Raw genomic sequence first — 17375 nt, forward strand, 5'->3', positions numbered from 1 at the left:
GCTGAGTACTGAGCTGTTCCCATTAGAGACAAGATGATGTTCCCTACCCCCAACAGCAGCCCGTCTTTGTGCCCACTCACAATTGCTCCTGACAGGCCTCAGTGACACTCAGTGCCATCGGAACACTGCAACTACAAGCACTGGGGGAGCTTAAGGAACAAATACTAACTTTAAAATGACTATAGTAGTAGTAAAATGTTGTAGTATATTAGGGTAAGAACGGGGGTTTCTCGTTTGTCAGGCGCTATTCTGGCACCTGATTTTAGGATGTAAAATCAGCATATGGGGTTAGTGGGCGCTAAGAAAAATCATAAGGTTCATTAGCTGGGCCGGGACACCTGCACCCAAAGCTGATGGGGAGGGTGAAATGTCCTCTGTCCTCCAGTTACTTGTTTAAAAAGACGACTTGCAATTTCAGCCGCGAGTCTGAAACATTTGTGAACACCCCTGGCAAGCGCGGCGGATGGTACGTGCCCGTGGTTGTTTGAAAGTTGGGTCCAAGATAGCGAGGCGGGATTGGGAGACGGGCCGTGAGTTCCAGTGAGGCAGTTTGTGTCTGTGGCTTCCTGCAATACTGAAGCCGCTCTGTTGTGCTCCTGTGTCACATTCAGTTTGTCAGGGGAGCCCTGTGTGTCCGTGTCCTGCTTGTCTCTCGCTCTGCTTCTCTCCAACACACTAGGCACCAGCCGTTGGCCACTCATTGAGCCCGCCCGGCTCGCGCTGTCCATGCCCGCCGCTCGGCCCGCGCCTCAGCCCGGGAAAGGCAGCTGGGATGGCGGCACCAGTGGGGGGAGAGGAGAGGGAGGGACAGACACGGCGCTCACACAGGGACAAGATGAGAGGGAAAAACAAACAAACCTGCCTGTGCCATTGTTTCTGACAGCGAACTCTATCGCACAGAATCCTCCTCAATACTCGGAGCCCCCTGGGCTTTTACTTTTATCATTGCCGTGGAGCTCCAGGGCTTCCGTATCTGACCCTAAGGCCACTGTTTACGTTGTATTGTGTCCCACATCTGTAGAACACCATTAAATCCACATTATACAATCACAACTGTTTCTCTACAAGTGCTTCTGCCTCCTGCCCACAAAGTTCTCTACACTGTGTATATATACACACGAGCTAGGGATTTCCTTACAAAAGCCATGAATATCTTGTAAATTATATCCTTATAAACGGTGAGTTCTGATGTCATCAGTTATAAACGGTGAGTTCTGATGTCATCAGTTATAAACCGTGAGTAGTGATGTCATTTCTGTCACACGACTCACTGAAACTTGTGTATTATAATAAATAAAGTACCCCCAGTTGTAAAATATGAGGATATTAGAAGTTACCTTGGAGTTCCATGACCTGTATAAAAACATGAAACTCCTCGGTTACTTATAATATCCTTATATTTTACAATAGGGGGGGCTTTATTCGCTATATAAACACTTCTTAGTGATTGTATCAGGTATAATCAGTGCTCAATGATGTAGCAGTTAGAATCAGTGGTGTCATCTCACGTGACACCACTGGAAAATATTCAGATATTAGTAGTCACCTCAGAGTTTCACAGCCTTTGGCCTCTTGCTTTTATTGGGTCAGGGGACTCCTCTGTGACTTATAATGTCCTTATATTTTACAGTATGGGGTACTTTATTCTATAGATGAACTGTACTTAGTGATGTCAGAGTTCCATGACCTTTGGCCTTTATATTACCAAATAACTCCTTGGTGATATTATTTACAGTGGGTACAAAAGGGGGGTTGTGGGAGCACTCCTAAGGCTAAGTAAAATGTATTAAAAGTATAATGGAAATGCTACTGTCTTGGCCAATTAATCAATGCACATTCCATGGGCCCCTGTCTAAGTAATTCAGGGGTTTTTAGTTACAAAGTTATGATCATAAAGTTGATAAGCCACCATACCACTTCTAGGTAAACCCCACACACTGGTCCCTAACTTGTTTACCTCTGGTCATAGTATAAAAGGACTTATACCTCTCTGCATAGTAGCATTAATTGACGTAAATTCTCCTGAACCTTGGTTTCAGTCTTATTTCAGTATTATTTACAGTAGGGGTTACATTACTCATACATACCTATATACTACCACCTTAATCTAGCTATCCCACTAATAATTGCAGTATTGCTGCAGCTAGGGTTGCCACCTATACCGGCCTTCCTGTATATTAACATTTTTTCCCTATTAATAACATTGGGGCCAAGCATCATTTTTACCGGTCAGACCGGTAAAATACTGGTCAGGTGGCAACCCTAGCTGTGTAGACACTCGACAGCAAGTGAAGCGGGGCGGACCCCTGCGTGTTTATTCAAGTCTTGTGATGTTACGTTTCGGGGGCGGACCCCTTCGTCAGACATGCAAAGTAGCGTGCACCCACAACATAAATACCCTCATAATTACATACAACTGTCACCTGATAACAATCCAATTTCCTAATACAAAGCCCGACATATTTGCCAGAGGCAATAATTTACTAATAACCCCTTGTATAATACGCAATAAAAGACCACATTATGCTTAAAAATCATTGTGAATAAAAAGATTTGTGAATAAAAATTTTTTGTGAAAAAAACATCCTGTGATCCGCATATGCCGCTCCTAAAATCCTGCCACCCTATGCCTCAGCCTTTGTGGCATTCCCAAAACTTTGAGTCTGGGTGGGGCATCACACAATTTAGCTTTTTCTTGCATTCCTTCATTTACAGAATCAAGTTTCTACATGTTTATCATAAACAGCATTCAGGTCTCATCCTTTTAAATCTTCACTACCAAAATTACTGTTCCATGTGTCTACATCACACCTGATCCAAAAAGCGTTCTTTTACACCACAGAAGAAGTTGCTCTTGGAAAAAATTGAAATACATGTTCTCTTGTCCTCCAAATACAAGAGTAATTTTTACTGACCTGCCATACTGTTATAGAATCTCAAGTCAGGCTCCGTTTCAGTTCAAAACTGTAGGAGAGCTGCTCTTGAAACAGTTTTAGTTCAAGAAGCTTCCAATATACCATCCACTGTCAATGTGCCCTGTGTACCTATTTCAGTTCTGCTCCTGTTACTTCAAGTCCACATTCTAGTGCTGCTCTTGGACTACTTGACTGCTTTTGTTGGGCCAGTCTTTCCCTGACCTCAACTGGGAGGCAACTTCTGTGAGACTTTCAGGCTTTCTATGCTGAGTTCCATTCCATTACTGTATTCTCAGTGCACCGGCAGGCAAGGCCTCAATCAGCACACCAGAACCATTTTTCATCAGGAATAAAAATGTTATCAGGTTTCCAAGCATCTGTTTGTGTGTCCATTAATAGGTTGATGCTGGAATGGAGTGCATCAGCCTTTTAACCACCTGTGTTTATATGCAGAGAAAAAGTCTGGAATTCTGCTGGCCTAGAGCACGTCAGTATCACTTGGAATACATGTCAGAATTACTTGGAAGACATATATTCAGTGCTTGAATTGGGGCGGGATGCGGCGGGATGGCATCCCGACACTTTTTTAGAATTGATAGTTTCCATCCCGTGGGACGGGATGGTAAGATAAATAATACCGGAACATTTTTTTTTTTTGCGCTCTTTTTAATGACTGACCGATGCTATGTCCAATTATTTAGAGCGCACCAAATGAAACAACAGCGTATTGGCTGTGCAGGCCTTAAATAGTAACAAATAGCGTCTTGGTTATTACTTAGGAAGGCAGTCGGAGACTCGGAGTGTAAGGGCTGGACCTGGGCAGGCCTGTCGCGTCAAAGTAAATCATGTAAGTTATATTTTGCTGCCCTAGGCTCCTAGCTACTACTTGTTTCATCGCATGATTTGCACGCTCTTTTTTTCTTTGCAGGGGCCAGGGGTTTTTGCAATACATACCTAAAAAATGCAAAGGCCTAGTAGTTTGATCGGGGAACAGGTTAGCGTAACGTGGATTCCACGTTATTATAATATAATTTTATTGAAAAAGTTATTGTTTTCGCGCTACCATTGTATGCCAAGGCAGCCCACGTTGCGCTTACCTGCTCCTGGCTGCTCCCATACTCTGCGAGTCTGCGTCTTTCCTCCTGCTCCTGGTCTTTCCGCAAGTTCCCAGTCCCCGACTCCCAAGACTAGCACCTGCAGCCAGGGGTAGAACATTGGAGCAGGCCCCTGCCGGCACATCGCGCAGTGTACACCCCGGCCCTGCACAACTCTCCCTCCAGCCTTGCGCACACCGGGCAGCAGCCACACCCAGGCGCACGCACCAACTCTGCACACGGGGAGCGGCCAGTCGCTCGGGTGAACACGGGGCAGCTGCGGAGCTGCAGCTGCGGAACAAAACTTCGGCTAGAGCTGCCTTGGGTGCACAGTACCGCGCACAGCGGCACCAGCAGGTGCTCACGAAGATCTAAGCCACTAAAGCAAAGCTGTCATTCCGGGCCCCTCTTAATATGCCTAATGCTGTTCTAAAAACTACAACTTCTGTCTGTTATAGTGCCAATGCTTCTCAGTCTAGTTATGATTGCAAGCCCCTTTATCTATCTTCATCGATCTAGTTCTCTTTCTATTTATCATATAATAATCCTTTATCCATCTGTCATCTCTATCTATCTATCTATTCTTTATCTCTTTCTATCTGTCTATTATCTATCTATCATCTATCTCTTTATATCTATTTATCTATCATCTAGATAGCTGATAGATTACTAAATAGATAGAAAGAAAGAAAGAAAGAGATAGCGAGATAGACAGACAGATGGATAGAGGATTATTAGATGATAGATAGAAAGAGAGATAGAGATAAAGGGGCTTGCTTGAGGGCTTGCAATCGTTGTAACTAGTTTGGCAGAGCACCAGACCCTTTGCCCTGCTGCACCCTATTCTATTTACCTTCCCTGCCTCGCCTCCTGCTGATGTAAGGAGTTGTTTTGTGTGAGTTGTTGGCTTTTTTATTCGCGAACTCTCCAGTTTGCAGTTTCAGCTATCTGGTTGCTAGGGTCCCAGTTACCCAAGCAACCATGCATTGATTTGAATTTTAACACAAATGCCTTAAACAATTTGTTAATTGTATCTTTTGATGTGCCAATTAATTGGAAAAACATAAATATTAAAGGGGTTGTTCACCTTTGAGTTAAATTTTTGTATGATTAAGAAAGCAATATTCTGAGACAATTTGTAATTGGTTTTAATTTTTTATTATTTGTGTTTTTTTTATTTCAACACTCTGGTTGCTAGGGTACAAATTACCCTTGCAACAATGCATTGATTTGAATTATAGTGTAGAATATGAATAGTAGAGGGCCTGAACAGAAAGGAGTAATAAAAAGTAGCAATAACAATACTTTAAAAAATTAATAATGCAATATTTTTAAAAATTATTTTAATAAACATGGAATTAGCAAAAAAAAACGTTGGTGGGCGAGGCATATTAAAAGGGGTGTGGCCAATAATTGTGGGCGTGGCCTAAAAAATTCAACATTTTCAATTCGACCATCCCTCCACCTTTTATATCCCAATTTAAGCACTGCATATATTTAACATAAACAGTATCTGAACTGCTTGCTGTTGTTAAAAGGAATAGTTTCTTATGAGTGGTGAACAGCCTTTGTAGTACTACATCATAAAGGGAGGATTATGGCAACTACAGACCTACCAGTAGTAGAGAAAGTGATGAAAAAAACACGAGTAAAGTTTTTTTTCCAGTATTTATTCAAATATTCAATAGTTAACCATTACAACATTTTTTAATACAGTGAAACTTAAATTTCACATATTCTGGTTTTAAAGGAGAAGTAAACATGAAATCACTGAGGTGCCAAAAGTTAGGCACCCCCCCCCCCCGATTGTACTCATTTACCTGTTAGCTCAGGCCAGTGGTCCTGCTAGTAGAAAACTGCACCAGCCTGGGGTTCTTCTCAGTGTGCACCACAGAGCGATCCTTTTCTTGCACTTCGTCTTTCTTCGATGCAGGCGCAGTAAAGTGGAAAAGACTTTTTTTTGGATAAGGTTCAGCTTTTCACTCCATTGTGCTCACTGAGAAGAGCACCAGGTCAGGGCAGTTTTCTGCTCCTTTCTTCATTCTATAAAAATATATATTCCAATTGTTGAAAAGTCATTTAAGTTGATAGTATGATTTTTGTTCACAGCATGGTGAAAAAAACATTGGCAAAATTATCAGGATCTTTATATTCTAATTTTCCACAATCTGTCACAAACTTGTGCGGGAAAACATTTCAAGATTTTGCCATAATTCAAGAAAATAATATCAAAAAATCTTGAATATATTTCAATTAGCAAACTCTTGATTTTAAAAAAAATTGTGAAAATTTGAATTTGAACTAGAGTCTGCCAAGTTTCTAAAGTTTCCAAGTCAGTACGTACAGTAAGTATAGTAAGTATAGTAGGTACTGTATATTTGAAGCTTACTAGCAAGCTTGTTTTTCAGGTTTTTTTTGTTTGGATATGTGGCTCTGAACTAAGGCTGTATCTGCTATAAAACCAGAGGTTCTGGATGCATAGCTGGCCACAGGGACATAAAGGAGTGTTTTCAGAAGGCTTCACACCACTTGGCTTGCACTTGAAGGGTTTTTGGCTCTAATCATGTTAGATTCTCTGCTTTTGTTTATTAAAACAGCTGGAATTTTACATCCTTTAAAAATTAATGAAACAATGCCGTTTTTTTTCAGTCTACTTTTTCTCTACAAGTAAACACAATCTTGGGTAACCGATTCATATTTTTTCTTAAATATGCTAGCGAAAAAAACCCTCACTATCATTGAAAGTAAGTGAAATCACAAATATTATTAAATCTGCAACAACTAACAACAAGTTACCTAGAAGCGTAATATCTGATCCTGGTTGTCCTTTGGTTCTTCTTTCAGGTCTGTTTAATTCAGAAAATGTTATATGCCTAATCATATTTATAATATTTTATCTTTTTTTTATGTTTTACCTCAGGTCATGTGGATTTTAGAAATGTCATACAAAATTCAAAATGTATCTTTGATTTGTTGTTTAGTAATTTGGATTAGAACATAAAAATATATTATCCTAAGCAATTGAGCATCAAATTGTTTAGAAGTCTCCTAAAATTCACATGATATTTTATAGATATAAGATGTTGCAAAGTGCAAGCTTTGAGGTATTGTTAAGAAATGCTATGATAACCACAAAATGTTGCAATACTGTGCAGTTTGGTCCTTTCTAGTAGAAATGCATATTTATCCGTTTTTAAATTTGGCAGAATCTGTACCTTGAAGAAATAAACTTTGGTTACAGTCAGCTTTTAGGGGCTGTTATGACACATAAGATGCAGGCAGTGTACTTGATTTCCAGCAAAGTGTCAGTCCTGAACATCCATATACAGGTATAGGATCCCTTATCCGGAAACCCGATATCCAGAAAGCTCCGAATTACGGAATGGCTGTCTCCCATAGACTCCATTTTATCCAAATAATTAAAAATTTTTAAAATGATTTCCTTTTTCTCTGTAATAATAAAACAGTAGCTTGTACCTGATTCCAAATAAAATATAATTAATCCTTATTGGAAGCAAAACCAGCCTATTGGGTTTATTTAATGTTTAAATGAATTTCTAGTAGACTTAAGGCATGAAGACCCAAATTACGGAAAGATCCGTTATCCGGAAAACCCCAGGTCTCGAGCATTCTGGATAACATGTCCCATACCTGTACTTAATCTTTAAAAAAAATATATGGTTTTCTGGGGTCAACCTATTCTTAGGGGCTCTTACAAGGCAGGGAGGCTGTGTGTTTGTTTTGCCCAGACTCAAATACAACCTTCTTTTATCTTATAGCTCATAGTCTTTAAATTAAATAACAATAACTGAAAAAATAACCTGTTTTTGAGATACATTTAAATTGAGTATGAACTAGTGCTTAAATCTATCCAGATTCTACATTGATTAATGTATATAAATCCAAATTCACCATCATGTGCAGCTGAAAGAAGGAAATTGAAATATAAATGACAGAGGAGTCCCCAAGTAAATATTGATTAAATTAGGCACTGTCTATTCATGGGGGTGCCACCAAGAGAAAGACAGGTACCAGTGTGCTGCTGCATCAGATAATTACTAATTTATGAAAACACAAACCCAAGGACCCTTGGGAACAAAGATTGTAACGTACCCATGTAATTAAAAATATCTGAGGTCTTAACAGACTGAAGTATTATCCATTAAAACTGGCACTATTACGTGAGGTATACTTCAGCATCCTCTAACTATATTAAAAAGAGCTTAAAATTTTTAAACTAATATGATTATAATGATAATCTGAATGACGCATTGATGCATGTTTTGTAAAATTGCTTTGTTAAAAGTTATCTCAATCATGATCTGGATGTATATAAAGGACTTTTCCATTTAGGACAACTGATCTTTCCAGTGCTCCTGCTGTCCCATGAAGGGAGAGTGGCACACAGGTGTCATGTGGAAATATTAGACCCTTAGCATGAAAGTCTTATTAGTGAGGATAACAGAAATACATTTTATAAATATGTAATGGTTGGACAAGGCAGTCAGTTTTACTTTTTCAGTTTGAAATGTTTGTTTTGCAGCAGCCACAGATCAGCAATGAAAATGTATATTCACTGTTTCCTTTCTGGGGGCCCTACATGTCACATAATCTTTGGTACTCTCGCTATTGGTTGTCAAACTACTCAGCAGCCTGCCATTTATATTTATGATGTTTTATCTCAGTACTTAAAACATGTGAGAGATTATAGTAAAAAGGTAATCTATTTAACATTTTGGGACAGGGATTAAAATTCATGGAATGCAGTATGCAAAGTGCAAAAAATGGTAGATTATGGCTGTTATTTCACTTACACACTGCCTTCCCTTAAAGTGATACTGACACAAAGAAATGTATTTTCAAAATATTAATCTACATTACAACTTACATATAGGCCACGTTTTTTGCTGATAGTTCTGCTTTTGTAATTAATTATTACTTAAAGTTCATAAACCTGACTGTTTTGCCAAACTGACTGTCCCATCTCAGTCTGTCAGTTAGAGTTTCCTGCTGCACAAATATGGCAGCCCCCTTATAGAGGAAGATGGGGTAGGAAAGGTAATGTTAAAGCACCAGACAAATACTTTAATGCCAAAATTATAAATAGCATTCAAAGATAATGTTAAGATGGATATTAAAGAAGGTTATTTTCTGGTGTCAGTATCTCTTTAAGTAAATGAGCTGTTACTTAACCACACATTTCTATTGCCAATACAGAAATCAGATTGTTCCTGGTTAAAAAGATAACTTTGCGAGATGTGATCTGAAGCTCTCTTGTTGGAATATGAACCTCTCTCTGAGCTGGGTATGAAGATGTTGCATCTGAGTAATATACGGTGAGCCCCTAATTATACATATAACAACATGTCACATAGTATCAGTGTTAACAGTTATATTTCAATGATTTCAACTCATTACATTAAAAAGCTAATCATTTGGGGAATTATTTTAAGGTGCATTTAATATGAGCATGAGTCATGTGCAGGCACTTGCTCTACTACACAATCTGAGGGAAGCATGAGGGATTACTTAAATATGAATACATGTTGTATGAAATGCCTGTTATTAATAAGCCTTTACCTTTGGCCGCTCATAATGTTCTTGTTTAATAGGACATGTTTATACAAACTGAATACATGGATTGTTTTCAACTGATGCTTTCCTAATTACATTCTGTGTCTGTATGACACTGATTAATGAAATAATAAATAGTGATAACATTATTTCCAGTAATTAAGAGGGTGTGTACACTTTTATGTATTCCCAATAGGGATTATGTTGTCCTGATTTTGATATTATGTTGATGGGGGTTAAAGAGCTGTGAAACATTACCGTTAGAAACTCTCACACAAGTGAATGAACCAGCAGACATTATGTTTTGTTCGTTGATGTTTTTGCTCTGTCATCTGCTTTGTTATTCCCCCTTTCTGTCTAAGCTATTCTTGACTTCTCATGGTGTCCATTCATTTCTTAACCAGATTACCACCTATTTAGACCAGCATTTGCTCCTTTTGTATAGTAAGCTGCAGCATAGGGTGTCCCAATACTATAGTCAGACAGCATTTATTATATACTATAGGTCTCATGGATTCTATTCTGTCCATAATCTCTAGCCCTTCCCTAACACTGTGACACCAAAATGTAACATTCTGACACATAAAGTCAAATGCCTCCATTCTCCCATGAAACATTCCTATACTGCTGCAAATAGCTTCTCCCCCCAATTAGTTTACATGTCCTCTTCTTCATCCTGCAGCAAGGAATAGTTATGATAGCAAATAAATAAAATCCTTCTCTTAAATGCTTATAATATACAGTATTATTCAAATGTTCAGTCGTTTGGTTTTCTGCTTTGTAAGTATAATAAATATAAAAAAAGAAAAAGATTTTTAACAAGAGGAAAAACATTATTATGACATTATTCTGTTAATACCTGCCACCTTTCACAGAGACTAACACTATGAAGCATGTAGTGCCACAATCTTATTTTTTTTTCACAGAAACTATGAGTGAGATGAACTGCATCATTTGAACCTACTGGCTGCTCAGGCACTAAGACTGCTTTGCTTGATTTTTTCCGTTACGTTTCCTGTTTAATCATTGGATTGTGCCTATTGTGGATCTAACCTGGACCATCTGTACTCTCCCATGGGGGTGCCTTTATATCACAGCCCCTTATCCCTAGAGACCTATCTGTAATTTCACACTAACTGGCATTTAAGTACAATTTGTTACATGGAAACAGTACAATACAGCATCAGTTACACACAGCATGTGGGTTTAACCCCCCCTTGAGCTACAGTGTAGAAAATGAAGGTGATTGCCTTTGGAAATAATCCACTGACTTCTCGCTTGGCTGCATTTTTTGTCATAGCCTTAGTAAGTCAGGTGATAGACATTGGCACATTGTGGCATTTAGCCATTGTGTGTATGTTGTTATTATCTTAGCCTTTATGTATATGTTGTAATTACCTTAGAAAAATGTATACAATGTATTTTTGCACACGTATCAATTTGACTACATTTATTTGCTTTACAGTTGTATTTGCATTTGCAAACTTTTGATTTGGGTCATATGTTAAAGGGCAATAGCATGCCTTTCTATTCTTCATAATGTGCTGCTATTACAGAACAGTGGAATTCTATAAAACAAATGTTATTGTGACAGTTTTTTTATCAGGAAGAATTAAATGCAAGTCACATTATGATTTTCCAGCCAAACAGAAAGGCCTAGGAACACAGTGAAGAGGCGGTGGAATTTAGGGCAAACATTCCTTTTTAGTAGGAATCTCAATAACTTGGATACAAAACAATTCCATAGTAGAATGGAAAATGCTTTATTGATTAGTAATTTGATTTCTCAAGCGATTGAAGAAGTGCATTTCCTGGATTTTTAACAGACTACATTTCTTCTAATTCCTACATAGTATTCATCTGTCTGGAAAAAAAGTGCAGTGTCCTGATATTATCTCATAAATTTTAGCTTGCTCATTTCCTCACACGATACACACCAATTACACCTATTCATCTGAAGAAAATATCTTGCGAACACTCGGTAGATGGCGAGAACATTTTATAAAACAAAAATATAAACAAAATCAATAAAGAGCAATGAAATAAAAGAAACCCTACCCAGTTTTGAATGCAGAAACAGCAGTACAATGAGCTGTGAAAAACAATTCAAAGTACAATTTTTGTTTCTACCTTGTTTGTTTCAAAACATTAGGTTCTGTGTTTCTTTTTTGTGTTTTGTTGCTGTTGTTGCTAATTGTGGATGTTTTACAAGGTTTTAGAAATCCTGCAAATCCCCCATAATCTTTCATTCTGGCCTCTTTTTTACTGAAGAAAACAAAACCAGAGCAAATAGAGTTTACAATAGGCATCAGTGAACTAATCAAGCATGGTTGGATGTTGAGGTTAGAAGTCAAGTTGGCTTTTTCTCTCTGCACTAATGAATTTCCTTCTCATTACTTGTTATTTGACAGGGGACAGACAGTGGCACAAGACTGATTTTAAAGTAATCACTTCTGCTTTAATACTTTCTGAGGCACTCACTGGATAACACACAGTGAAGTCTACATACAATGTAAAGTAAACATCCCCATCAACTTCTTTTCCCACATGCTGAATGACTTTGTATCCAATATTGTTTCAATCAAAATAGTGTTTGGTTTTACTGTTTCATGGTTTTACTCTATTTTTACCTGTATAGGAGCAATATTTTCCTTCATTTAGCCCATTTTAAACATTATCGGTTGCTCTAAATGGATACTTGCCAAGCCTATATAATAGAGTTCAGCTAGCTTAAGGGGCATAAAATGTACACTTTACATGCCTCGTCCTCAGGGGCACCCCTATCACCTGATGCCACTACGAATCCCCACCCCTGGCTTGTCTATTCTCTCAAATCTAAAAAATTTAAATTTGGCTATTACCATTACCAGGCTTGGCCTTTTGTTCCCCCCTGGTAAAATGTCATCGACATTTAAATCATACCACTTAAACAAGAAGCAAAGTCTTTATATTGGGGGGGGGGGTGCCTAATATATGGGATGCATAAGTATAGAAACATATCCGCACACACTCTAGTTAATGCAGTCGGGGAGTATCTCATTAATGAGAATTTTAGTTATACGCGTTTTCATCCCTGAGCTCCAAATACACTCCTTCACGAAACCTTCGCTCTGCTTCTGATCTCCGCCTCGTTTCTCCTCGCATCACTTCTGGCCATTCTTGTCTACAAGACTTCTCTCGGGCTTCTGCTTTTGTCTGGAACTCTCTGCCTTGAGCTGTCAGACTTTTTCCTTCTTTCTAAACTTTCAAGCGCTCCTTAAAGACCCTCCTGTTTAAAGAAGCTTATTCAATGTACCTTAATTAATCATTCATTGCTGTATCATAAATCATAAAATTGTTTCTAAAATCCTAATGTCTCAATTGTATCCTAACCCTTAGTTTGTGAACTCTAATTTGTAGGGCCCTCTAATCCTATTGTACTCTGTAACCCTTGTTTGTTATCCACCATTTATCCCCTGTTTGTTATAACTACGGTAAAGCACTGCCTATCTTGTTGGCGCTATATAAATAAATGATGATGATCATAATTATTGATCTGGTGCTCAGTACAGAGATCGGGAACCTCCTTAGTGCTCCTGTACAGCAAGTCACTGACTGAAAAACATTTCAATATAAATTTCTAAAAAAGTATTTTCAAAGTTTAGAGTGGTGGCCTAAAATTTTTTACTGTGAGACCCTTTAACCTCTATTTCCACTATCTTTTACAAAGTAAAGTTCAGGCCCGTACTCGCAATCTCCCCAATCTGGCAAATGGCTGATGGGCCACTCTACTTATTGATAAGTGGACCAGGGAAGACAGCAGCCGGTGAATGGGAGCTGAAGCGATGCCGCTGATGGGAACTGAAGCTACTGAATGGGAGATGGAGCGAAGCCGAGGAGGGGGGCTGGCAACCAATTTTGCATATATATATATATATATATATGTGGGCTGCTTTGATTTTTTTGCCAGGGCTGCTTTTTACTCCCAGTACGGCCCTGGTAAGGAGGTCTCTGAGGAAGTGCGTAGATGCGAAACGCGTCAGACCTGATAAACTTTTTTGTAATCAGATGTGTAAACAAAAATGTATACTTTTAACTGAGACCCTGAAGCAAGCAAGTCCCGGAGAGTGCAGCTACAATAGTTGGTGTTCGACCCTGGTAAGGCCCCGGTAAGGTGTCAATATGTAAATGTGCTTATGTTATTCTGTATGACATACAAGGGAGCAGAGAGAGTAATGTGCATATGATAGAATAAGTAGCAGCAACTGGAGGTTTCAGTGTTTGGCAAAACACAACAACATTTTTACAGCATGGAAACCAAGCTGTAGCAAGAAAGTAAACACAAAATGAACATTAAAGATAATAATACAGATATAATTAAGGATGCTAGTGACAATATCAGAAACTAAAACAGACTTCCTATTACAAACAGAGCCATACATTTTAAATTTGAATATGTTTGATGCTCTCCAATAAAGATATCTTCGCCCTTTTTTAAGAGTAAGTAAGATTATTTTTAGGTGACCTATTTCAACCTTTCAATTCTATCGCTTGCATTAGTTTGGTTATGTCTTTAATAAATACTGCAGCCAAGCCTTTACCCTTTTATAGGTAGAGACAGAAATGTAACTATATGCATTAAGTTTACAAAAAAACGTGTTTCTAAGTCCAATTAATGTGCTGCTATAAAACATTTAAATCTGTTCGTGTCTCTCTCTCTCTCTCTCTCTCTCTCTCTCTCTCTCTCTCTCTCTCTCTCTCTCTCTCTGTGTTTTCTTCATAGCACTTATAATGCAGACACCGTCATGGGGACAGAGTGAGTTATTCATTGTGACGGATAATAGGCTTAAAAACGAACATTTTCTCAATCATTTCATGGTGAGGGGGAAGACAGTCAATTAAGTTTTGGTGTTTAGTAAGGAACCCTGCAAAGACCTGTCAACAATCCAGCAGGGAGGGATTTGCTCAGTGACCTACAGGACCTTGAGGTTCACAAGACCCAATGAATAGATCATCTTTTGTGGGCTACTTCCAGACAAGTCCAACCTGATTTTCTTTCAGTGAAAAGGAGGTGTGGAGAAATGCAGCATTTGTGGGGGAAAATAGCATGATCTGCAGTACAGTTTATTCTGTAATGTTTACTGTGTAGGTTTTTGTATGTGCTTTTTTTCTTGGTTTCTATTGTAAAATTAGTACTTTCAAGGAGAAAGAATTTTTTGTATAATACAGACAATAGTAGTCTACATTTTATCCATATATATATTTTTTTTTTATCCTGCCTCTTTTTAACTAAAAATGCAATTTGGTTTTGAGGGCAAGGATATATTATTATGCATTTTTTAGAATTTATTGTGTTTGAATTTAGGCTTTTTACTACTCATCTTATATAGTCTGTCACTGAAGCTACTTCAGTAGGATCAGTAACCTTTAAATACCAAACTTCTGTTCAGATTAGTGCTATTTGGCCATCCATGTGGATGGCTAAACCAGACAGTATCCGACTGATCTCCCTTTGGCCTCATCGTTTATAGACTCTCAAAGTAAGTGCATGTAGGCTTCACTGCTAATTTAATGGATTCAGGGGCCTATTCCTCTGACCAAAATAAATTCTCGTGCTGTATCGTTCAGATCCTTTGTCTCCCCACCTACTACAGTGGTGATGCTGTTTCTGTTGCCTCTATTATTCAAATTGGCTTGAAACTTGAAGGGAAAGGTGTATTTTCTTCTTTGTATGAAAACGTGTTAGAAGACAATGAGGCAACGGCATATTTATGAATTGAGCATTTAGTTATCTATATTTAATGTTGGAGTAATGCACAGGTCAGTATAATGGATGACAACACCAATGTATGGCTGAGCACAAAGTATCAGGGTGGACTTGAAGTACCTTGTACAATAAGCTACAGTGAACATCTATACAACAGATATAGAACTGAAGCAATACATAAATATATAAATCTTGTGCCAGCATTGCTCCTAGGGCCCATGGGCACTGGTGCAATGTTTTTGCCCCTGTGGCCAAGAATACCACTAATTTCTGTCCTGTGGGATTAAGTATTGGCTCCTTTAAACAGCAATTTTATTGTTAGTGCCAAACCTTGTAGTTATGGCCCTGGAATGGCCTTATAAATTCTCACACAATGCCTGTATACATTTATACCCTTTTGAGGTCTCTTTGTAGCATGCCTGTCTGGCATCATCTCTCTTTCTATGCTTAAAGGTTAATGCAGTGGTTGTTAGGCAGATTTCTGCTACATAGAAGAAACATAACCCTGCCATAGACTTTCATAGACAAAGTGGATACCAGACATATTTGTGTCTAGAAACATAAAGCAACTATCAGGTCGAAGTATTAATTACAAAACAGAACCATAAAGAGCCTACATATCTAAAACTAGGTTTACATTTACCAGACTACCTTTGATTTACTAAAGTCCATACTTCACAAAATGAAAAAATCTAATAGAAAATTAATATAAATTGTATGTTTTTTTGTCTTGGGTTTTATTCATTACTTTGGTTCATCTGTTAGGTTATGTGTTCCAAAGCTAGTCTCACAAATAATCATTTTATATTCATTTATGAAGTAACCCAAACAAATAATATTGAATTTTAGCTCAGATTGGTCTGAGACCGATCCATTTGTTGGGGGATTAAACAGTAAACCAAACTGTTTGGCAATAATATACAAGACATGATCTTTCCAGCTGAATTAATCCTTTCCAGCAGTTCCAAATGTATGCTCCCACCTTGCACATGAATAGGATTTCTTTAATGCATATGTAACGAATCTGCTCATTTAAGAAGCTTGACAATAGAATTAATGGAAGTGTTTCTTTTATAAAGCAAATCTGACTTCATGGGCAGCCATAGTATAGTTCAATCCCTTATTCCCTGTGATAATCAGAAACTGATTTAGTGATTAGCAGCATTTCACTAGAATGTGAAAACTCCATGGCTGTCACATCAAACATCACAACAAATAATGCCAGATCAACCACAAAGGAAGTAAATGCTTATATAACTGTAATTCTGGTACCTGTACAGGATTATCGGTATACTCACATTTAGATGCATCTTTCCTTTTATTTATGCCTCACTGGCTACTTTCCAGCATCTTGTTCCCAAATGATTTGGTTGCATTATTAAACACTCATTGAGATGAATTGACTTAAATAGCCCGGGTAGCCATATTATTAATGCTGGCAACTATGTTTGCTTCAATGGGCAACATTCAAAGGGAAAATTAGTTTCCCGTTTTACTTTAATGGATCCTAGATTTTTTCTTACCACCTGCTCTTTCCTTGAACAAAAAGAAGGAAATACAGAAATCACACTCTTCAGCAACAAGGTCCTCACAGCTCACTATACCCTATCATAGAAAACACCACACTCTCAAGCCCAGAAATACCCCCAAAGCTTCAGTTTTCTGAGTGCCAATTTACAAATGAATTGTTCTGCCCTTGACAGCATCATTTCATAAAGGCTTAAATCTTATAGTGGTACACAGATTGCATCATCACATTCCTAGCAATTTCCTTTTCTGAAATATATTATTATAGTTGTATTATTTTCTATATTTATCATATATTGCTTTGCATGAAAAAGTTATATCATGATAAAAGATTTCATTGTATTGTTCCAGCACTTAGTGTCTTTAGCATCATGCCTAGAGCCATTACATGCCATCACCTTCCCGCCAGCTACAATCGCCGGCGGGATGGCACTCAAAGCACTTTGTATTTCAAATTCACCTGAAGTTGCCTCACAAGGAAACTTCAGAAAAGGAAGTGCTCAGAGCGCCATCCAGCCG

The 17375-nt window shown here is 38.2% G+C and overlaps 1 long non-coding RNA gene across 1 annotated transcript; it reads left to right on the plus strand.

Moving 5' to 3' along the window:
* Nucleotides 1-330: 330 nt before the first annotated feature.
* On the plus strand, nucleotides 331-12840 carry LOC108707074. Its single transcript, XR_005965056.1, has 3 exons — nucleotides 331-466; nucleotides 9227-9345; nucleotides 10510-12840. It is a non-coding gene; the product is annotated as an uncharacterized LOC108707074 (long non-coding RNA).
* The last annotated feature ends 4535 nt before the right edge of the window (nucleotides 12841-17375 follow it).

The sequence above is a fragment of the Xenopus laevis genome, chromosome 1S (genome assembly GCF_017654675.1).
Source record: "Xenopus laevis strain J_2021 chromosome 1S, Xenopus_laevis_v10.1, whole genome shotgun sequence".
NCBI classification, from domain to species: Eukaryota; Metazoa; Chordata; class Amphibia; order Anura; family Pipidae; genus Xenopus; species Xenopus laevis.